The 24,471-nt window shown below is 35.8% G+C and overlaps 1 pseudogene; it reads right to left on the minus strand.

Annotated features, from left to right (window-relative positions):
* Positions 1-17,666: 17,666 nt before the first annotated feature.
* LOC118548696 (ethanolamine kinase 1 pseudogene) overlaps positions 17,667-24,471 on the minus strand; it is a 31,275-nt pseudogene continuing 24,470 nt past the window's right edge.

The following is a 24,471-nucleotide window of genomic DNA, read 5'->3' on the forward strand; positions in this document are numbered from 1 at the left end:
GGATCCGACAGTACATTAAAAGGATTATTCACCACGATCAAGTGGGATTTATTCCTGGGCTGCAAGGTTGGTTCAACATCCACAAATCAATCAATGTGATACAGTATATTGAGAAAAGAAGACCAAGAACCATATGATCCTCTCAATAGATGCAGAAAAAGCATTTGACAAAGTACAGCATCCTTTCTTGATCAAAACTCTTCAGAGTATAGGGATAGAGGGTACATATCTCAATATCATAAAAGCCATCTATGAAAAACGCACAGCAAATATCATTCTCAATGGGGAAAAACTGAGAGCTTTCCCCCTAAGGTCAGGAACACGGCAGGGATGTCCATTCTCATCACTGCTATTCAACATAGTATTAGAAGTCCTAGCCACAGCAATCAGACAACAAAAAGAAATAAAAGGCATCCGAATTGGCAAAGAAGAAGTCAAACTCTCACTCTTTGCAGATGATATGATAGTTTATGTGGAAAACCCAAAAGACTCCACCCCAAAACTGCTAGGACTCAGAGGAATTCAGTAAAGTAGCAGGATATAAAATCAATGCACAGAAATCAGTGGCATTCCTATACACCAACAACAAGACAGAAGAAAGAGAAATTAAGGAGTTGATCCCATTTACAATTGCACCCAAAACCATAAGATACCTAGGAATAAATCTAACCAAAGAGGCAAAGAATCTGTACTCAGAAAACTATAAAATACTCATGAAAGAAATTGAGGAAGACACAAGAAATGGAAAAACATTCCATGCTCATGGATTGGAAGAACAAATATTGTGAAGATGTCAATGTTACCTAGAGCAATCTACACATTGAATGCAATCCCTATCAAAATACCATCCACTTTTTTCAAAGAAATAGAGCAAATAATCCTAAAATTTGTATGGAACCAGAGAAGACCCCGAATAGCCAGAGGAATGTTGAAAAAGAAAAGCAAGGCTGGTGGCATCACAATTCCGGACTTCAAGCTCTATTACAAAGCTGTCATCATCAAGACACTATGGTACTGGCACAAAAACAGACACATCGATCAATGGAACAGAATAGAGAGCCCAGAAATGGACCCTCAACTCTTTGGTCAACTAACCTTCAACAAAGCAGGAAAGAATATCCAATGGAAAAAAGACAGTCTCTTCAACAAATGGTGTTGGGAAAATTGGACAGCCACATGCAGAAGAATGAAACTGGATCATTTCCTTACACCACACACAAAAATAGACTCCAAATGGTTCAAAGACCTAAATGTGAGACAGGAGTCCATCAAAATCCTAAAGGAGAACACAGGCAGCAACCTCTTTGACCTCAGCCGCAGCAACTTCTTCCTAGAAACATCGCCAAAGGCAAGGGAAGCAAGGGCAAAAATGAACTATTGGGACTTCATCAAGATAAAAAGCTTTTGCACAGCAAAGGAAACAGTCAACAAAACCAAAAGACACCCGACAGAATGGGAGAAGATATTTGCAAATGACATATCAGATAAAAGGCTAGTATCCAAAATCTATATAGAACTTACTAAACTCAACACCCAGAGAACAAATGATCCAATCAAGAAATAGGCAGAAGACATCCAAATGGCCAACAGACACATGAAAAAGTGCTCAACATCACTTGGCATCAGGGAAATCCAAATCAAAATCTCAATGAGATACCACCTCACACCAGTCAGAATGGCTAAAATTAACAAGTCAGGAAATGACAGATGTTGGTGGGGATGCAGAGAAAGGGGAACCCTCCTACACTGTTGGTGGGAATGCAAGCTGGTGCAGCCACTCTGGAAAACAGTATGGAGGTTCCTCAAAAAGTTGAAAATAGAGCTACCCTACGACCCAGCAATTGCACTAGTAGGTATTTAACCCCAAAGATACAAATGTAGGGATCCAAAGGGGTATGTGCACCCCAATGTTTATAGCAGCAATGTCCACAATAGCCCAACTATGGAAAGATCCAAGCTGTCTATCGACAGATGAATGGATAAAGAAGATGTGGTATATATATATATACATATACACAATGGAATATTATGCAGCCATCAAAAGGAATGAGATCTTGCCATTTGCAACGACGTGGATGGAACTGGAGGGTATTATGCAGAGCGAAAAAAGGCAATCAGAGAAAGACTGTATCATATGACCTCACTGATATGAGGAAATCTTAATCTCAGGAAACAAACTGAGGGTTGTTGGAGTGGTGGGGGGTGGGAGGGATGGGGTGGCTGGGTGATAGACATTGGGGAGGGTATGTGCTATGGTGAGCGCTGTGAATTGTGTAAGACTGTTGAATCACAGACCTGTACCTCTGAAACAAATAATACATTATATGTTTAAAAAAAAAAAAGGAAGAAGAAGATAGCAGGAAGGGAAGAATGGCGGGGGGGATTTCAGAGGGGGAGACAAACCATGAGAGACTATGGACTCTGAGAAACAAACTGAGGGTTCTGGTGGGGTTAGGGGGATGGGAAAAAAAGATCTTATTGATCTGTCATTAATACATCCTCATAAAGGGTATACCTGTAACCTAGAGGGATGAGGGTTGTGACTGACTGGAGACCCATAAAAGGTGTGAGGAAAGGCTTCCAAGCAAAAGTAGACATTTGCCTGGAGAGGAAAGGAAGAAGAAGCTCACTTTGAGAAGAAAAAATTTATGAAAAGGCACATACAAATGTCATAAATTAGTTGATTCAAGCAAACATGTTTAATGACAATTAAAATTTTTTTTGATTTTTTTTCTGCCAGAAATAAGTGACCCAAATGCATATTGCACATATAAGTGCTTAAAGGAATGTGTATGTGTATGTGTGTGTGTATGTGCTATGGTATTTTTCCATTGTATCTAACAGAGGAATCTGCCTATACCTGGTTCTGAACCAATAAAAGCTGGATTCTGACATACTTTTTCTGAGCTTCTCTAGAATGATTTCCTCCACAAAATGGACCAAATAGTGGCAATGCCATCTACCTCACAGGACATTTCTGAGGATCAGATGAGGATAAGCTGATATGTTACTTGCATTTATTAATGCCTTGGTTTTTGGGATATTAATAGTGGATAGGAGATGGCTCACAGTAATGATTAAAGGATGTATAATAATGAAATATAGATAGAAAATTGGGACAAAGACAAAAATACTGAGAATCTTAATCATAAGACAATATTGTTGAGTTGGGCTTCAAAATCAACCAGGAGTTTCAAGGTAGCCAAAAGAAAAAATGACATATAATTGATGATTCTTATTAGAAAAAAGTGATATACAGTAGCTCCTCAGAAGAAGAAGACCTCCTCCTGGATGGAAAAATGAAAGGAAATTTCCCATGGGGGGTACAATGAGGGATGTTGTGGGCAGTTTCTATAACAGTATTTTGCAGCAATGGTATCAACATAATATGGCTCTGTGAGGGGCTTAGAGACTTGCTCCCAGCATGAAACAGGACATCCACCGATACAATTTGGTCTAAAGACTGAATTTAAAGTATACACAGGAAACAAAACAAAGAAGCAAAGGGAAAAAACATAAGAAAAGGAGAGAGAGATAAATCAAGAAATAGACTCTTAATGATAGAAAACAAACTGATGGTTACCGGAGGGCAAGGGGGTAGGGGAATGGTTGAGAAAGGTGATGGGGTTTAAGGAGGGCACTTGTTGTGATGAGCACTGGGTGATGTATTGAAGTGTGGAATGACTATATTGTACACCTGAAATTAATATTATACTGTATGTTAACTATTGGAATTAAATACAAGCTTAATATAAAAGTAAGTAAGTAAATAAATAAATAAATAATATTTCCAAGAAAAAAAACACAAACAAGAGTGAATGGATTATGTTGTATTTAAATATCTGCAGAAAATGTCATTTTCTCTCAGCCAGCACTTTGATAGATTTTTCATAGCATTGCTGTAGTATTTTCTGAAAAGGCTCCACAGCTTTTTTTTATTAAAAAAATATGAACTATTTCAAATATAAAAAAAATAGAGAAATTAGCATGTATTATGTATCTACCCCTCAGAATTAACAATGATAAAATTTGCCTTAGAATTAAAAAGGTATACATAAATTGGAGGGCCTCTCTACTTTTGTACTCCGACCTTCTCTGGATTTCTCTGTGAGGACACAACACTATCCTGAAGCTGGTACATATTTTTGAGATGTTTACTACATATGTGTACATTCATGAATGTTGGTATTATTTTGTATTCTCAACATCTACTTATGTGACATAATTCTGTAAATGCCATTCCAAAGTTTGACTTCTTTCCACTAGGTACTTATTCTTATCTTTTAAAAAATTAATTTCACTCACTTTTCTAAAAAAAGATCTATTTATTTGAGAGAGAGAGAGTGCGCGCGCGTGTGAGTAGAGGGGAGGGGCAAAGGGAGAGGGAGAGAGAGAGAATCTCAAGTGGACGCCCCGCTGAGCTCAGAGCCTGGTGTAAAGCTTGACCCTGAGATCATGACCTGAGCCAAAATCAAGAGTCAGTCGCTTACCCGACTGAGCACCCAGGTGCCGCGCCCTTACTTTTAAATAGGTACAAAATACAAAGAACACGAAAGGATATTCTATGGAAACTATGTCTTTTAAAAATGTCAGTATCCAACTTACATACTCTCTTTTCCCAGAGGCAACCACTATATCTTGTGTACTTACCAGAAATATATGATGTACGTATCTCAGTGTAGTTTAAATTTCTCTTATTAAGAATGACATTAAAGATCTTTTCATATATTTAATGGTCATTTGTAATTCCATTTCTGTGAATTGGTTTTTTCATATATTTTGACCATTTTTTCTACTGGATATTGGCCCTTTTCCTTTGATTTGTAGAAGCTCTTAGAACGCCTGTATATGAATTTGTTTTCTAAGCTTGTTTTCCCAGTTGGTTATCTTTTTACTGTTTTGTCTTTTTTCCCCCAGGCAGAAAATGATTGATTTTTATGCCCTTGAAATGAGTAAATTTTTTTTATGGCTTCTGGGGCTTTGTGGCCTATCCTTCCCACTCTGAGGTTAAAAAAATTCTCCCATTTGTTTCTCATGTTTCTATGGTTCCATATTTTATTCATTTACATCTTTCATCGGTCTGGCATTTATTTTGGTAATGTATATGAAATAGAAATCCAAGTTCATATTTTTTTCTAGATGGCTACTCAGTTGCCCAGACACCATTTGTTGAATAACCCACTGATTTAGGAGACCACTTCTAGAACATCCTAAACTTCCCTATACATTTGGATCTATATCTGAATCTTTAGTTCTCTTCTACTGTCTATCATTGCCATTTTACCTCACTGCACTGTTTCCATTATAACATTGTTATCGTGTATACGTATCTGGTAGGGTTATAATACATTTCAATATTTGGTTATTTTTAATTTTTTTTAAGATTTAATTTATTTATTTGTCAGAGAGAGAGAGAGCACAAGCAGGGGACCGGCGGGCAGAGGGAGAGGCAGGTGCCCCACTGAGCAGGGAGCCCTATGCCGTCGAGCCCAGGTCCTTGGGATCATGACCTGAGCTGAAGGCAGAAACTTAACCCACTGAGCCACCCAGGCATCCCTATTTTTGTTTATTTTTATATGAACATCATAAACACCTCACTCACTTTCCAAAGGAATCATGATACTATTTCTTACTGAGATCATGTTAAATTATTAATTTAGAGAGCCTTCATGCTGTTACATGATGGTAGACCCTTGACACAAGAACATGATTTGACTTTTATTAATTCTTCTTTCCATTTGTTCCATTTTCCTTTTTTTTTTTTTAGTCTTTCACATTATGAAGTTTTCTTCATATAGGTTTTGTATTTTCCTTGCTAGTTATTTTCCTAGGTATTTTTTGTTGTTGTTTTGTTGTTATTGATGTGAGGCATTTTAATCTATTTTATATCTTATAACTGGTGGTTGTCTCTGTGCATGTAGGAAATTGAGTTCCATATACTAATTTTTCCTCCACCATTGTACTAAGTCGTCATATTATTTGGGAATAGTTTTCTCAGGTGAATCTCTGGAATTTTCTAGGTATACAAATATATTATCTACAAAAACAATATTTTCATCTCTCTTGTCCCCAATTTTTATGCTGATTTTATCTTTTCCTTATTTCATTGCCATGTACTAGTGGTGACAGTGAGGATCTTTGTCTTGTTCCTGACTGGATACTTATCCATGTTTTCCATTGAGAAGATGCTGGCCAATATCATCATGTTTAGGAAGTTTACATTTGCCCTATTTTAAAATCTGTGTTTCTTTTTTAACGAGAATGGATATTGAATTTGTCAATTCCTTTTTCAGCATCTATGGGGATGATATTATGATTTTTCTCTTCCAGCCAACTATTTTGAGTTGTAAGTTTTTCTTATAGTGAATCATCATCTTTAAATTCCTGATGGAATATATTTGTTAATATTTTATTTAAAATTTTGCTTCAATAGTCATAAGTGAGTGTAGTCTATAATTTACTTACGTGATCATGGTGGGTTTTAGTATCATTGTTATTGTAGTTTTTTTTTTTTAAGATTTTATTTATTCATTTGAGACACAGAAATACAGAGAGAGAGAAAGCATGAGCAGGGAGAGAGGCAGAGGGAGAGGGAGAAGCAGGCTTCTCGCTGAGCCAGGAGCCCGATGTGGGGCTTGATCCCAGGACCCTGGGATCATGACCTGAGCCGAAGGCAGACGCCTAACCATCTGAGCCACCCAGGCGCCCCTGTTATTGTAGTTTTATAAAAATAATCTAAAAGGTATCCTTTTTCCATGCTCTGGAACAATTCAAAAACATTGGGATTTGAATTTTTAAACATTTGGTGAAATGTCACTGTGAAACTATTTAATCATACTGCTTTATTTGGGTGGATGGTTGCCCTGTGATGCTTTTCTCTATTTCTAATGATAATTCATCTGCTTAGATTTTTTTATCTTTCTAGAATTAGTCTTGGTAATTTATATTTTCCCAGAACATAGTCATGCATGCAGGTTTTTAAATTTATTTTCTTAGAATTGAGAAAATATTTTTCAATGCTTTTGTAATTTTGTTGATATCTGTGGCTTTGTATATATTTGTCTTTTTAATTTCGTGCTTTTATGTGCCCCCTTTTCTTGATTAGGTCATCTAATCATTTATCTATTTTATTAGCTCCATTTCCAAGAAATCAGCCCATGGATATAATTATTAGCACCAACTTTTTCTATGTTTTCTGTCTTTGATTTTCTACTTTCTGTTCATTTCTTAAGTTAGTTTTATTCTGTTTCTAAACTTTTGGGTTTAATGTTTAATTTATTTATTTTTTATTCTTTGTTGATCATTAAAAGTATTTAAGGTTATGGATTTTTTTTTCATTACTGAGCTATCTGTGGCAAAGATAACAATAGCTAATATTTAATAAGTGCTAACCATGTCTTAGGGACTATTCTAAAATGTTGCAGTGACACTAGGAGGTAGTTATGATTATTATTACCATCATTTATCAACGAAGAAACGTAGGCTCTGAGGAAACAAACAATAATAAGAACAATAATGAAGCAGAACTTTCTTTCCCAAGGTCAGACAGCCACCCACGGTCTCTGTGAATATGTAAAGTGGGACATATGTTAAGATTTTGTCAGCTCTTCCACTTTCTGACTCTGATTAGGCCAAATTTAATTTTTACATGCCAAACAAAAACACTAACACATCCCTCTCTGCTGGCTTGTGAAGAGGAGAATTTGCCTTACGAAGAGTTGCTTGCTAGGCAAGGAGAAGTTTGGAGACAGAAAGATGGCAGAAGCAAGGAAGGGTTGGTTGTATGTACATTCTGCTTACGCCTCACCATTGAGAGACATGTTGCTAGGGCCAGGAGGAGGGTCAGATTGAATACCGAGCTTCCTTACTGCACATCAGGCAACTGGGATTTTCCTATATCATCTTATATTCATCCAAGGCCACTGAGGTGCCCCCTCTCCCAGGATTCTTCGCTTAGCTTCTAATAAAGTCAAGAATCAGTACTTGGACACGTGGTGAAGAAGGTGCAATATGCTGGATTGGGTATTAGTAATCACGGAGATGGAAAGGACACACATTTTTTTAGGTTTCTATCTATATTACTCATAAGGCTCTTTTAAAATCAACATAATCACACCTTCCTGGATGATCTATGCACATCCTTATTGTCATAAGATATGTGAATTCACCTACACTGGCCACAGCTGGTTGGAATAGGTATGGAAATCTAACTCAAATCAGGCCACTAAAGTTCTCTTTCCTAGGAATCGGAACACAGGGATGTTAGTCAAATTCTGTTGGACTTTTAAGTAGAGAGACTATTTCAGACTAGGCCTGAGACAATCATGTGCACACTAACATAGAGAAAAGAAGAGAGAGAGAGAGAGAGAGAGACAGAGAAGGGAAAGAGGGAGGAGGGAGAAATTTAGCATATATGGAGGGTCAGTAGAAATTGAGCATTCTGTGACCCCAGAAGAGAGGGAGTGAATGACCTCATTTATTGACTTTCAGTCCCTGGTTCCAGTTCTTTGTGAGCCTTGGTTGTATCTCCTATCACTGAGTTCCTTGAAACATTCTTACATTTTTTTCTTTTGCTTAAATATAAATCATTGAGTTCTGTTGATGGTAACCAAACAATCCGTAACTAAGAAAATAACGGCATTGATGTGATAAGCACTGGGTGTTATACGCAACTAGTGAATCATTGAACACTACATCAAAAACTAATGATGTACTGTATGTTGGCTAACTGAATTTAAATAAAAAAAATAAAAAGAAAGTAATGTTAACACCAACAAATCTGAAAGTAGAGGAACACAGTGCAATGTCAAATCCTTTGTGTGTATGCCTCAAAATAGCATATTAAAATCTGTCCTACATTCCATGGTACACTTGAAATATGTTTATTCATGATTAGAATTGAAAGAGGGATAATGTATGCTAAATTTAAACGGTGAATATTTATAAGTATAAAACTATAGGGATGAAAGAAGAACTGATGATAATCAGGTCATCTTATTTTCCTCCACCTATTTCTTGGGGAGACTATGCCACTCTTATGCAGCACAACACTTAGATTTGAAATATTATTAAATATTAAAATTTTTAAATTTAATACAGAATTTGGGTTTGGTATTTTCTTTTCTTTTTAAAGTTTTCAGCAGTTATTTCTCAAGTGTTGGAATATTCACCTAGGTGAAAAGTTGGAACTTCTAAGATAATTTTGTGACTAGGCTCTAATCAATAAATATTTATCGAATGCTTCTTTTGATCCAAGCACATAGTTCTAAGCCCATCTAGTGTTTAATAAGTTAGGCCACGAGAAGTTGTTTCTAGATAAAAAGCTCAGGAGGAAACAAAGCCAAGGAGACAAGCATGAATTTCCTGTTCATGAGGAGCAAATTGTATTTGGATTGAGGTATAACTCTATCTGGGTTGAAACAATCTTTTCACCTCCTGTTCAGCCAGCGGGGTAAACCTCTGACCTTGAAATCTAAGGCACTCAGGAGAACTAAGACTTTCATGAGCTCAAGAGAAGAACTGCAATTTTCAGGATAAGGAAATAAAAACAGTGATTCAGAAAAATCCAAAAGGTAGCTATGGTTTCTCTTAATGAGAAATCAGCTGGAAATGTGCCTCACTTAAATAAAGCCAAAATGCAGAGTACAAAACATAACATCACAACCAGTAGAATAGAAGAACCATGCAATTCATGTATGGTTACAATAGATGTAAACGTGCTATTTAGAATTTTAAGGAAAATTGTGGAGTGCAATTTATTGAGATCTTTAACGTAGAATAACTTAGCTCCCATAGGATAGAATTCTATTTCCTCTTTTGGTTGTGATCATGTAGGTAAGTGAAAATTAGGAATAGATATCAGAAGATTAATTTTTAAAGTGTGCTTTCAAAAACTCTAAAGAAAAAATATTTTGTTGTATATATTTCTGAGAGGTGGCATCTGATTATGTTTCTCACTAAGCAATTGCAGTCTGGACCACCTACTTTGTCTCGACCAATTTTCCTTAACTGTTCATTGTCTCTCAAAACTTAAGCCTAGTTAATAATGTGTAATTGTTCATATGTGAATAGGATGTGAATTTTGATATAAGAATAATAAAGTTTGGTGTAATAGACCAGAGAGAAATTACCAGCTGATACAGTGCGTTTTGGTCACCTTCAGTGGTCTAATAATAATAATAATAATAATTTCTATTTATTCAGCTTTAGACTTTTAAAAGTCCAATTATATATTTTATAGAATAATGGAGATAAGTGGAGTTACATGCCCTTTACTGCTCAGATTATATTCCATTGACATGGATAAATTTAATATAAGGTGAAAATAGTAAGAAAAGAGAAGGCAAGGTGGTAGGGAAAAAAGGGAAAACTCAAGTAATACTTAAAAGTAACAGCTGGAGGAACGGGATTAGGGAAAAGTCAGAGAATGTTAGCAGTGGCAGGACTTTTATTTATGACTGGTACTGATCTGTTAACTATGGTGACCAGCCAGCCGTGGGATAAGCACAGAAACTAGAGTATGCATTTAGAAATTTCTGCAGCAGTTTAACATTGCCATGACACTTTTATTATATTTTTAAAAGTATATGTTCAAAACAAATTGAGAAAAAGCTTGTTCTTCACTACAAGTAATTTGAGATGTACTGAGCTAGGAAGTCTCGGATATTCTTCCAATACTGAGAGGTAAGAGAACATGATTGGGCTCATACCTTTTACCAAAAAAGAGCTGGAAAAAAATATGTGATCTAGCTCTTCTCATTTTCTTTCTTAAAAGTGTACCTGTAGGTACGAAAAGGAAATACAGTCAATGATATGGTCATAGTGTTGCACGGTAACAGATGGGAGCAACACCTGCGGTGAGCATGGCAGAGCAGAAAGACTTGTTCAACCACCATGTTGTACACCTGAAACCAACATAACATTGTGTCAACTATACTTCAGTAAAAACATTTTTAATTGTACCTCTGTGTGTATTCTCATAGTTCTGCTTTGCTATTCAGATAGAAACTCTCCAACTTAAAAGTGATACTTCTTTGTGGCAGATACAAGATATTTTTTGCTGAGTTTTGTAAATTAGCTTTATATCTTGTGCTGTGCTAAATTCCTTTATTAATTTTGGTTGTTTCTTATATTCCTTATAATTTTTTATGTAAACAATTAAATCTGAAAATAGAAGGTTTTCTTTCTTTCTTTCTTCTGCCTTCCCTTCCCTTGCCTTGCCTTGCCTTGCCTTGCCCTGCCTTGCCTTCCCTTGCCCTGCCTTGCTCTGCCTTGCCCTGCCCTGCCCTGCCCTGCCCTGCCTTGCCTGGCCTTGCCTTCCATTTTTATTTTTATGAATTTTTGTCTTTTTCTTGCCTTATTGGAAGAGTTAGGGCAAGGTTGAGTGGAGGTAGAAAAAATGGGCATTCTTGCCCTGTTTCTATCTCAGGAAGAAATTATTCAATATTTCACTATTAAGTATGACGTTAGCTACTGGTTTTCTACAGAAAATCTTTTCCAGATTGAGGAAAGTATTTTATTCTGAGTTTGCTGAAAGATTTGTTTTTTTGTCATGAATTAATCAAGGGAATTTTTTTCACCTATTGAATTGATCATGTGGTTTTTCTTTTTAAAATCTGTTAATATGTTAAGTTATCTTTTTTTACAACTAGAATCCAACTTGATTGTTACAACCAATTTTTATTGACAGAGTAGAATCTTTTTAAAAAGATACATTCCTTCAGAAAAAAAAGGATCAATTTCTTCATTTAATCAATGGTTAAAGGCCTTATTAAACAGAAGTAAAGCAAAACATCACAGGACAAATTTTACCTAAGTTAACAGTAGTAAAAAAATACAGAAATGAAATTTTAAATTAAAAAAATATATAAACTTTATTTATTTATATATTGTTATATACTTATATAAAATATATAAATTATTAAAATTATAAATAATTATATATTATAATATGTTATAATACATAATATATAAATATATGTATATATTTTAAAGACTATACATATATAAATATATATGTATATATTTTAAATACTTTATTTATTTATTTATTTGAGAGAGAATATGAGCAGAGGGAGGACAGAGGGAGAGGGACAATCAGACTGCCCTGGGTGTGGAGCCCCGTTGCAGGGCTGGATTCCCCGGCCCTGAGATCAGGACCTGAGCCGAAATCAAGTCTGATGCTTAACGACTGAGCCAGCCAGATGCCCCCCAATGGTGTATTTTAAACTTCAAATACTTCGTATCATGGAAACTGACCTACATGTACAAAAGCTCCTAAATACAGTAGAGTCAAAACATTTCCTCTTTGTAGATTCCAACCATTTGTAGTTATCTCAGTACAGGTACATGCAGGGAACAATGTCAGATTATTGGACCAAAAAAATGTCACTCTGTCACTACCTACATGTAAATAGCAGCCCACTACAAGCACAACAATGGCAGGTATGCACTCTTGTCTGTCTTTCCTGCCACTTTTGCAGGATCTTTTCCAGGTCATGAAGCTAGTTTATATAGATACAAAGGTTTCAACCTGTTCTTTAAAGTTCCTTTTGAAATTTAACTAACAGGAGCACCTACAATTCAAATCAGTCAGCTTTTTCTTACTCTTCGCTAATTAGCACATATACGATATATAATATTTTTAATTTTAAAATATAAACTTTATTTCTTTGAGAAGTTTGATGTTCATAGCAAAATTAAGAGGAAAGTGCAGAGATTTCTCATATAGCTCCTCTCCCTCTCTTCTCCCCCCACCCCACATAGCCTCCTCCATGATCAACACCCTCCCCCCCAATGCTGTATTTGTTACAATTGATGAACTTACACTGACACATCACTACCACCCAAAGACCATAGTTTATATTAGTTATTAATTTTTAAAACATCCTATCAGTGTTCTATTAAAGTGATTAATGGCATTCATAACACCATTAATGGGTAAGATGTAAACAAAACATGCCTACATTCAGGAGTTATTATTTGAGATAAATAATTTAGAGAACAATTTTTCATAACTAGAAAAGCCATAGGATTCATACTGAACACAGCATGATGATATTTTATCCCTGCTGTTTTATAATATCAGTAGTATACTAAGTGCATCAAGTATAGTAAAGAGGGGAAAGCAGATTTCAGGACAGAAACCTACTAACAATTTAAGTTTTGGATGTCCCTAACACAAAAGATTATTTTCTATGCCCATTATATATTTTTTTCCATTCAAATGGTACAAATCTTTCATCCCTTTCATACTATGATGGAGAAATGAAATTTTCTAGTGTAAAAATATCTGTTCAAAAATCTAACTTATCTTATAATATATGCTATTAATTTCAGTTTTCAAGTATTTAAGTAATGTTAATTGAAGTAATTTCTTTTTTAGTAACACATTTATAGACTGAGCTTCAAAGACAGGGAAAAATAACTTAAAATAATGGATATACTTTTCTCTTCAAAGATTTAAAATCCAATACAACATTGTAATCACAGAGGTGGTATGCCATAGGAAATAAAAAGAAAACAAAATGATTCACTATCACTAATGTTTTCTTTAAAAAAAAAAATGGACAAAAACAAGCAAAATGTTTTGACTTAATGTGTCCCCAAAGGACACTCTAAAATTTAACTAAAGAAGAAAGAAAGAAAGATAAAGAAGAAAAATCAGAACAAGTCCATTTCATAACAAAGATGAGGTTGCTTTACTACATACTTATAATTCTTTTTTCCTCTGTGCATAATAATTACCAGCACTTGCCTTCTTTTCTGTAAAGTAGTGCAAATTGCTACCAATAACAAAACTCTCCTCCTAGTATAGAACATTGTTAACTTTTTCTGTCAACTGAATGACTGGTTAATATTGAAAGCTTAAGCCTATGTCACTTTGGACTGCAGTAAAAATGCTTATTGAAAGCAATTTAAGGTAGGAAAACAAACTATTAGATAATATTTTTATTTATATTACCGAGTAGGGAATTCATAAAATCATACAGAAATCTGCATGCAACCTAAAATAAATGTCTGTATAATTTTAAAAGTTGAGGTTTCTAACATTTCAGAAAATGTTCTTTTCTTTAAACCTGGAAGGTTTATCAATATATATTTATGAAGTTAAAATGAAGTTAAGATAAATATTTTGGTTCAGCAAAAATGGAAATAGCTGTAAATAAGAGATTACTTACGTTTTTCTATCTTTTACAATCCCCTAATGAATGATTTTATTTAGAGAAGCCAATGAGATATGCCTAAGTTGAACTAAGAGTTATTATTATCACATGTCTTATATACATGGGATTTAGATTCACACTGAGATATGTACCATTTCAAGACTTTTCTTCGGTATAAAAATGTTAATAACTGAAAATAAAAAAGGTAATACTTCAGTTTGTAATCATTAGATTATATTTTAAATTTATTTTAGCTTAGACTCATGACTCAAAGAATGGAGATCTATTAATGTAACAGTGTGTTAATTGATTGCTTTCAGAATCTAACCTCACAAAAATGAATGGCCAACTCAAGAAGCAACACCATATTAGGCACCGCAAGTCTGTATAAATAAGTACAGACATTAACATAAAAACCAATAAACCTTATTTCCGGTTCCCGTTATCCCACCGTGCAGCCAGAACTATTGGCTGTTTCCAGTCCAAAACCAAAGAGCTGGGTCACTTCTGACAGATAAATTTCTACAAGAGGAAAGGGAATGCAAAGCAATATACAATCAAATATATTCAAGATAAAATTTACACTAATCTGTTGATTTTTATTTATACTCTTTTATATACATCCCAGGAAAACCTAGTTGATGAGTTTTGTGCTCATTGATTTCAGATAATCATTTATGACTACATCTCTGATTTTCAGAAGATGGTGGAAGCATGGGATTGGAAGGGAAAAAAAATCAAATATCACTGTGAGATAAGATTGTATAAATATATAAGGAAAAAAGGGAACAAGATTGATTATGGCTGGTTAAATATGTAATCATGTACCACTTCTAACAACCGTTTTCATATCTACAAATTGGACTTACTACCAGTTATTAAGTCAAGCATTCAAGCTCTTTAACTTAACATAAAAAGGCAAGAGATATTTCGGCAAGCCTCAGTGCAAATTAGAGGAATATTTTAAAAAGACTGTTGAGATTTATATTTTTTAGAATCTCTTAAGTGGTCAATATAAAGAGCAACAATATGAACCTATTACTAACCTGCACCATGATCCCAAAACCTGTACAGAAACTATGAACATCTTAACACTAAAAACACACAAAATCTCACCAAAGAGTAGGAACGGTGTCTTAAACATCTCACTTTGTTCCTAACAACATGCATACTCCCAGGGCTAACATGAGAACTATTATTCACTGTTATAGTCACCTTTACACAAATCTCTCTGAAAAGCCTACAACAATATCACAACTGGCCTATGCCCAGTCTACTGGTAATGGCTCAGTGAATCTCTATTCAAGATGATTTAAGAAAGACTATGGAGTAAGGTAGAAAAAGGCTCACCCCCTCACCTAGTTCTCCGAGGTATACTGTCATACTTTAAGAGATTGGTAAGCAAAAAAATTAAGGCTGTTACATATTCTTCATGGTTCTATAAAAATGTTTCACCAATAGATGAAAATTCCACCAAAAACACATTTTCAAGTTCATTCTAACACTACAAAAGTTGTTTAATTGATTCCACTCATTTAGTCAACTAGGCAAAATTCTATTGATTCTGTAGTAAAATGGTTTATAAAAAGAAAAGGGAACATTTATAACATTGGGGAATTAGAAAAACAATCTTGTTTTAACACTGCTATAGACACAAACAGATTCTAACATTCTATTTATGTAACTAGAATTTGCCATTTAAAATGGCATTTAGCTGTTTGTAGTTACATTATTAGCTTTAAACATCTTGAAATAATCGAAGTATTTTAAAACACTTGTCTGAGAATATAAGTCATTTGGTATAATATGCCAAACTCCTATAAAATTTCTCAGAGAATAAATTCACAGCTGTATATTTTGAATATACATATCCATTAAGTCAAATTTGCATATGGGCACTCATGACTGAAATGCAAAGCATGCCAGACTGATTTTCAAACTATGACTATTGAACTCTACACATCAATTTCTGAAACTTGATGTCTACTTATTTATACCAGAGATCTAACTTCCTTCAAATACCAATTGCCTCCCCCTTATCCCCAAACAAAATAAAAAATACACCTAAAAACAAGATAAAACAAAACAAAAGCCCTCTATCATAAGTATTTATTTCACATTTTGTTATATCCGATTTTAACTATAGAACAAAATCTAGAATATCTAAGTTAAAAAGCATTTTTTAAAAGATTTATTTATTTATTTATTTAACAGAGATAGAGAGAGAGCCTAAGAAGGCAGAGCGGCAGACAGAGGGAGAGGGAGAAGCAGGCTCTCCACCGAGCTGGGAGCCCAATGTGGGGCTCGATCCCAGGACCCTGAGATCATGACCTGAGACGAAAGCAGCCGCTTAACCGACTGAGTCACCCAGGCGCCCCTGAAAAGCATTTTTGATTAGAAACTATTTGACATAGTAAACTTTTAAAAACTGAAACTTACAACCTAAATGACCATATTTAGTATATGGAATCATCAATACAGTGCAGAACCCGACATGGGGTTCAATCTTACAGCCCTGAGACCATACATAACCTTAGCTGAAATCAAGAGTTGGACACAGAACCAAATGAGCCACCCAGGCGCCCCTAAAAGAAATGTTTTTCAATATTCAATTCAAAAAGACATACCACCAACATAGAAGGTAAATGTATTTCATTCTCCCAAACACATATTTTTATATAAGTATCCTCAATTATCTATGCAAGAGACTGATATTTCAAGAATAAATTCATGGGGTGCCCAGCTGGCTCAGTAGGGAAAGCATGTGACTCTTGATCTCAGGGTCGCGAGCTCAAGCTCCAGGTTGGGTGAAGAGCTCACTTAAAAAAAAGAGAAAGGGGGGGCTGGATAGCACAGTCAGTTAAGTGGCCGACTCTTGATTTTGGCTTAGGTCATGATCTCAGGGTTCTGGGATCAAGGTCCAAGTCGGGCCCCATGCTCAGTGGGGAATCTGCTTGAGGATTTTCTCCCTCCCTCTCCCTCTGCTCTTCCCCCAGCCCCTGCTCTCTCTCTCTCTCCCTCAAATAAATAAATCTTTAAAAAAAGAATAAATATGAATCTTACTTACAGTGCATTAAGATTACAATGTTTACACTGAACACCTAGAATGTGTACTATAATTAAAGTAAAACTAAAAAATTTATTTTAGAATACTCTCATTGCTTACATTCAACAAACATAAAACAGATGAAAGTCACAGAATCATGTTAAATTCATAATAATTTACATATAACATAGATTAAATTATCAAAGAAAGGATTAAACTGGCATCTTCATAGCTCTTTGTAGATTCAACATTTCTATGCCTCCACATACTGATAGCAGTAAGCATATTTCTTGACATCATTCAATGTATTTAAAAAAATTGACTGTATAGAAGCCATAATTTATAAAGCAAGGTAACCAAGTGAAATAACAATTTTCATTAATATTGGCTTTTTAGAATTTCTTAAGAAAAGATATACAAGGATTGCTCAGCTGCCTATGAATAATTAAATTTCTTTACTTAAGCACTTTTAATACAGTAACCGCAGGCTTCATTTTGAAGTTTTTGTTAAAACGAACAATTGCTCACTCAGGGAAATCACCCTCAGTAGTGGGGTATTTGGCTTGAATCACAGCCCATGATTCCTAAAGATATGAGAAGCCAGTGACTTGAATAAAGAGTATTTCTACCCTCCTTTTCAGTAACTTCTGTCTCAAAGCCCTTATATTCTTTGTAGACTTCAAGGTAAGGATGCAGCCACTGACCCTGGAGTTCCCTGTCTGGATAGAGAATATAGTCTACATCACTTGCACCTACAAATTCACTGAAATGATTTCTAATATCATGTAGCAGGTAGTTGTGTCAAGAATTTTGTAATCAACGAGCTGTATGTCACCTTGTTTCTTGCTGTAGATTCTATTCTTACACAATAGCTCATTACGGCAAAGCACAGCTAGTAATTTCCGGTTGGAAAGATTCTCCTTGAAATAAGTCATCTCCTCCTGAAGACTGAGGGCTTCGTATATTACTTAGGAACATGTTATTAATGTCTTTATCTGCAAATGCTGTAGGAATGAGAGAGAAATATATTCCCACCTGTAGCCATAGATTAGATTTGGGAATCCAACCATTGAGTGCATGACTAGTATGGATTTTAGCAAGCTGATGAGCTATTCGCCTGAAAAAGGCTGAGTTGCAGATGCATTTTTGATCCAATGTTTTTCTCTGTATAACTTTATAGCATAGTTCATTACAAGGTACAGTAGAACTGTGGTGCACAGCTATGAGCTTGCAACACTCAAAACCTCTTCACTTCCTCATCTCACCAACTAACAAGTCAGGCTTACTGTGATTAACTTCTCACCAGGACTGAATCTTCCATTATATTACCCACATCACAGCCAGGAAATTTGTGATTTCATCTATAAAGATGTGCAGGTCCCCTCCTGGGTGGGTGTGTGTGGGGGGGGGTCCCCCTGTGGCCACAGGTGTTGAAGGTGGTTTAGAGATCCTCCTGGCAGCTCTATTCCTTCTGATCCTGAATCGTGATGTTCAACTTGAGCACCTCCAGGGAGCCCATTGATGTAACTGTCAGCAGTCCAGGAGACAATAGAGACCACTGTACAGAAAGTGACAAAAACCAGGGTGGGTGCTGACTAGCTGGCAGATACTTTTGTCCTGTGACTTCCTGAGAGACTCCAAGCATCTGATGCCTTCTGTTTAGGTGTTTACAATTTAGGATCTCACGTTAGTTTACTCCAAATCACTGCTCCAAAGCTGGTTAATATTCACCTCCTTTCCTCTCTATAGGATCAATAAAGATGTTTTTGTCCTCAAATTTTAGGCTTTGAGGTTGTGGCTGTGGCTCTGGTTTCACTGATGATAGGATATTCTTTGCTTTCCCCTGTTCAGTTTGTTTCTTATTGATACTATGGCTAAGAGAGGAATTTTAAAAACCTTTACTAGGGCCTCACCCAGATGAAAACTCAGGTAGTGTTTTCTTAATACAAAGCAGCAGTTCTCAATTCTGGCTGCACATTAGACTTGGAGGCCCTTTCAAAATTCCAGGGACCCAACTACATGCCAGGCCTTTAAACCAGAACATTTGGAGTTAGACCTAGGCATCAGCCATTTAAAAATTTTCCAAGTGATTCTAATGCTCACCCACCAATGTCAGGTCTCAGACTTCTTTCTCTATGTGTTTTTGTTTTGTTTGTTTCATTTTGTTTTTATTAATGCTCACCCACCAATGTCAGGTCTCAGACTTCTTTCTCTATGTGTTTTTGTTTTGTTTGTTTCATTTTGTTTTTATTTGAGAATATGTGTAAATTTGTACCCTATCCACATAAATTTATCTTCGTGGAACCCATTCAATTATTTTTAGCATCAACAAATTTCAATGAAAACTTATTTTTCCAATGTCTTCAATTGAGCTAATATCAGATTAAGATGAATTATTTTCACAGTGATACCTTTTTTAGGAACAAATAATTATTACTAGAAACTATTAAATCACACAATATACAGAGTAAGATTGAAAAAGACGCAGAGAGAAATGAGATTCATACTGAAGAGTGCTTCATTCTGTTAGTTGAGGCTGCCATAACAAAGTACCACAGACTGGAGGCTTAAATGACAGAAATTCATTTTCTCACAGTTCTGGAGGTGAGAGGCCAAACTCAGGATGTCAGCACAGGTGGTTTTTTTCTAGGCCTCTCTCCTTGGTTTATAGGTGTCTGCCTTCTCTCTGTGTCTGCACATAGTCTTCCCTCTGTACCTGTCTGTGTTATTTATTTATTTATTTATTTAAAGATTTTATTTATTTATTTGACAGAGAGATAGAGAGCACAAGTAGGCAGAGAGGCAGGCAGAGGGAGAGGGAGAAGCAGGCTCTCCGCTGAGCAGGAAGTCTGATGCGGGGCTCGATCCCAGGACCCCGGGATTATGACCTGAGCCGAAGGCAGCCGATTAACCAACTGAGCCACCCAGGCACCCCTGTGTTTTTCTTTTTTCCCAAGATTTTATTTATTTATTTGAGAGAGAGAGAGAGCATGAGCAGGGGGAGGGGCAGAGGGAGAGGGATAAACAGACTCCCCACTGAGCAAGGAGCCTGACGAGGGCCTGACACGGGGCTCCACAAGGGGCTCGATCCCAGGACCCCAGGATCACCACCTGAGCCAAAGGAAGACACTTAACCAACTGAGCCACTCAGGTGCCCCTGTCTGTCTGTGTCTTAATCTCCTCTTATAAGGACACCAGTCAGATCAGATCAGGGTCCACCTTTATGATCTCATTTTAACTTAATTAGCTCTTTAATAATCTATCTCAAAATTCAATAACATTCTGAGGTACCAGAGGTTAGGACTTTGACATATGAATTTTAGAGGAACTTCTTCCTAGAAACATCGCCAAAGGCAAGGGAAGCAAGGGCAAAAATGAACTATTGGGACTTCATCAAGATAAAAAGCTTTTGCAAAGCAAAGGAAACAGTCAACAAAACCAAAAGACAACTGACAGAATGGGAGAAGATATTTGCAAATGACATATCAGATAAAGGACTAGTATCCAAAATCTATAAAGAACTCATCAAACTCAACACCAAAAGAACAAAGAATCCAATCAAGAAATGGGCAGAAGACATGAACAGACATTTTCCCAAAGAAGACATCCAAATGGCCAACAGACACATGAAAAAGTGTTCAATATCGCTCGGCATCAGGGAAATCCAAATCAAAACCTCAATGAGATACCACCTCACACCAGTCAGAATGGCTAAAATTAACAAGTCAGGAAATGACAGATGTTGGCGAGGATGCGGAGAAAGGGGAACCCTCCTACACTGTTGGTGGGAATGCAAGCTGGTGCAGCCACTCTGGAAAACAGTATGGAGGTTCCTCAAAAAGTTGAAAATAGAGCTACCATATGATCCAGCAATTGCACTACTGGGTATTTACCCCAAAGATACAAAAGTAGGGACCCGAAAGGCTACATGCACCCCGATGTTTATAGCAGCAATGTCCACAATAGCCAAACTGTGGAAAGAGCCAAGATGTCCATCAACAGATGAATGGATAAAGAAGATGTGGTATATATATACAATGGAATATTATGCAGCCATCAAAAGAAATGAGATCTTGCCATTTGCAACGACGTGGATGGAACAGGAGGGTATTATGCTGAGCGAAATAAGTCAAACAGAGAAAGACATGTATCATATGACCTCACTGATATGAGGAATTCTTAATCTCAGGAAACAAACTGAGGGTTGCTGGAGTGGGGGGTGGGGTGGGAGGGATGGGGTGACTGGGTGATGGACACTGGGGAGGGTATGTGTTCTGGTAAGCGCTGTGAATTGTGCAAGACTGTTGAATCTCAGATCTGTACCTCTGAAACAAATAATGCAATATATGTTAAGAAAGAAAAAAAGAAGAAGAAGAATGTAGCAGGAGGGGAAGAATGAAGGGGGGGAAATCGGAGGGGGAGAAGAACCATGAGAGACGATGGACTCTGAAAAACAAACTGAGGGTTCTAGAGGGGAGGGGGGTGGGAGGATGGGTTAGCCTGGTGATGGGTATTGAGGAGGGCACGTTCTGCATGGAGCACTGGGTGTTATGCACAAACAATGAATCATGGAACACTATATCTAAAACTAATGATGTAATGTATGGGGATTAACATAACAATAAAAAAATTAAAAAAAAAATTTAGAGGAACATGATTCAGCCCATACCATACATCAAATAACAAAACTTTGAGTTTTGTAGCTATGCCAGAATTTTGAAATTATAAAATTAAAATAACAGATAAGGCATGAAATATAATTAACTATAAAACTTTATCAAAAGTTTTCAAGTGTAAGTTACTTTTTTTCATCACAAAGGTAGTATGTACTCATAGAAATTTGGAAAACACAAAGTAGAGAATAGCAGAACAACTGTTTTCTACTACTTATAAGTATTCTTCATGTATTGATGCCTGTCTTCCTAGTCTTCTTCCTCTTCAAGTTAAAAAATAAACACAGTTGTTAAACATGATACATATGAAATGATACATTCTGTTTTTCAAATATTTACTCAATATAATTTAAACATTTTCCCTTTTATACTTTTCATTAAAAGATTTTTAACAGGTGTATTACATCTAGTCAAGAGAAACAGTTTTTTCTTAACCATCCTGCTTCTGGTTAGACGTTTGGATTATCAGTCAGTGTCCTACCAAGAAAACTGTACAATTAAACTGGGTAATTGAGGAGATTTTTGAAAAATAGACTTTATTTTTTAGAATAGTTTTGGATTTACATGAAAACTGGATGATAGTACAGACAGTTCTTATCTACCTTACCACCCAATTTCTTTTATTAACATCTCACCTCAGTATGGTACCTTCGCTGCAATTAATGAACCAATATTGATACTTTGCCCTTAACTAAAGCCCATAGTTTATTCAGATTTCTTTAATGTTCGTGAAATGTCTTTTTCTGTTTCAGGATCCCAACCCGGATACATTATATTAAGTAGTCAAATACCTTAGGCACCTCTTGGCTGTGATAGTTTCTTGACATTCTTTGTTTTTCATGACTTTGATAGTTTGAAGAATACTGGTCAGGTATGTTGTAGAATGCTACTCTAATGGAATTTTTCTGACTTTTTTTTATGATTAGGCTATGGGTTTTGAGAACGTCACAGGTGAAGTGCCATTTTCATTATGTCATATTAAGGGACCATATGTTAGCTTGATTTATCACTGCTGGTGTTGACCTCAATCACCCTGCTGAAGTCATATTTGTCAGGTTCCTCCACTGTAAAGTTACTCTCCCCCTCCCTTTCCATATATATTTATTGGGAAAAAAGTCACTATGTACAGCCCACACTTAAAAAGTAGGGATTTATTCTCCCTCTCCTTGAGGGATATGTATCTCTATATATTATTTAAACTTCTTCTGCAAGGGGGATTTGCCTTTTACCCCTATTAATTTTTTTTATTAGTATGGACTAATGGATATATATGTTATTCTTTGGGTTATAATATAATACTACTTTATTTTGTTGCTCACATATTTCCGTCATTGGGTGCTCTTTCAGTTGGCTCCTATGTTCTTTTGACATAGCCCCATCAATGTAGAATTTTTTAAGTATTTCCTTACTTTCTGACACTATAAGATGCCGCAGGCTCATCTTGTATATTTCTGGCCCCAGTATTAGAATCAGCCATTTCTTCAAGGAGCCCTGGTTCTTTTATTGGAGAATAATATTAGAAACCAAATCTGGGCACTCGGTGTGCTCATTGTTACTGGGATGTTGTTACTTTCTGACTCTCAGCTGTCAGAACAGGGAAATATATGTGTGTATATTAACTTATTTATAAATATCTCTATATGTCAACATCTCTATTAAGCTAAACATGAGTTCATACTGATGTCTTCAACTATGATCCATTACCACATGGATTATTCTGGACTTCTCCCCTTGCCTATCTGTAAACTCCAACAGTGAGAAACCTGGCTCCCACCATCCACCAACCATTTTCTTAATTGTTCAATTACATGATATGTACACAGGAGTATTATAATTGTTAACCTTTACAACTTTATTAAAAACAGTGTAGTGCTTATGTGCAGTTTCTTTTGCCTTTAGTCTTAAGATTCAACTCATTTCCAAAATGAGTTGGGTTATAACATTTCTTTCGTATCCTCTTACACTGAGGCTGTTTCATACATTTGTAATATAGTTAGATTCTTTGGTCATGGTCTGTATTCGATCCTGGGATCCCCTGACCTCCTAAATAATGCTTTAAAATTTGCATACATTAAGGTTTACTCTTTGTGCTGTAAGTTCTATGGGGTTTGACAAATGCATGATATAATATATCCACCATTACAGTAACATACAGAATAGTTTCACTGCCCTAAAATCCTCTGTAATTCACCTATGCAAACCTTCTCCACAACAAACCCCTGGCAACCACTGATTGTTTTACTCTCTCTATAGTTTTGTCCTTTCCAGAATATTATGTAATCATATAATTGAGATCAGATAGTATGTGTCCTTTCCAGAATATTATGTAATCATATAATTGAGATCAGATAGTATGTAGCATTTCCAGATTGGTTTCTCTCACTTAGCAATGTGTATTTAAAGTTCCTCCATGTTTTTGTGGTGGCTTGATAGTTTATTTCTTTTTATTGCTGAATAACATTCCATTATGAGAATGAACCATAGTGCATTTATCCATTTATCTATTGAAGAACATCTTGATTGCTTACAGTTTTTGGTGAATATAAATAAAGCTGCTATAAACATTCATGTGCAGGTTTTTGTCTAG

Source organism: Halichoerus grypus, chromosome 3 (assembly GCF_964656455.1).
Source record: "Halichoerus grypus chromosome 3, mHalGry1.hap1.1, whole genome shotgun sequence".
Lineage (NCBI taxonomy): Eukaryota > Metazoa > Chordata > Mammalia > Carnivora > Phocidae > Halichoerus > Halichoerus grypus.